Source organism: Aotus nancymaae, unplaced genomic scaffold (assembly GCF_030222135.1).
Source record: "Aotus nancymaae isolate 86718 unplaced genomic scaffold, 86718_ANA_hifiasm-v0.15.2.pri h1tg000033l, whole genome shotgun sequence".
Classification (NCBI taxonomy): domain Eukaryota; kingdom Metazoa; phylum Chordata; class Mammalia; order Primates; family Aotidae; genus Aotus; species Aotus nancymaae.
The window spans coordinates 34,780,390-34,781,311 of NW_026988447.1; the positions used below are offsets into that span (position 1 = coordinate 34,780,390).

At 35.6% G+C, this 922-nt stretch overlaps 1 pseudogene; it reads left to right on the forward strand.

Moving 5' to 3' along the window:
* Positions 1 to 340: 340 nt before the first annotated feature.
* LOC135277909 (5S ribosomal RNA) lies at positions 341 to 454 on the forward strand (annotated as a pseudogene).
* The last annotated feature ends 468 nt before the right edge of the window (positions 455 to 922 follow it).

The window sequence follows — 922 nt, forward strand, 5'->3', positions numbered from 1 at the left end:
TTATATCTTCTTTATCTATTAGTGAAACATTTTATTTTTGGATAGATAACATAGCCGCATAGTGTTAAATTACAAAAGAACAAAAGAGTACGTAGTGAAAAGGTTTCCTGCCACCCCTGATTCCAGACACCTATTTTTTCCACTGGAAGCAACTAATGTAATTCATTTCTTGCATGCCCTGCCAGATATATTTAGTGTTTATATAAGCAAACATGTAAATATTCTCTCCCCTCCTTTATAAGTTTAATTTTACTTGTTATTATTATAAAGAATAGGGAATACTTTATTCTCGTCCACCTATTCTTGTCCTTTAGTTATGACTACAAAGATGTGCTACCACACCTAGCCATACCAACCTGAGTGCACCTGATCTCATCTGATCTTGGAAGCTAAGCAGGGCTGGGCCTGGTTAGTATTCAGATGGGAGACCTGAGAATACTGGGTGCAGTAGGTTTATCTTTAAAAAAAAAAAAAAAATATATATATATATAAATTAAAATAAAAGAATATTTTCTTCTTTAGAGCAGTTTTAGGTACATAGCAAAATTAAGCAGTAGGTACAGAGATATCCCATACACTCCCTGTCCTTGTACACTCACAGCCTCCCCTATTGACAACATCCCTCTCCAGACTTGGGCATTTTGTTACAATTAATGAACCAACTCTGACACAACATTACCACCAGAAATTCATAGTTTACATTAGAGTTCACTCTTAATGTTGTGCCTTCTATAGATTTGGAGAAATATGTAATGACATGTATCCACCTAGTTTCACTGCCCTAAAAAGTCCTTTGTGCTCTGCTTATTCATCCCTGTGTCCCTACTAACCTCTGGCAACCACTGATCTTTACTGTCTTTATAGTTTTGTCTTTTCAAGAATGTCATAAGTTGGAATTATACAGGATGTAGCCTTTTGAAGC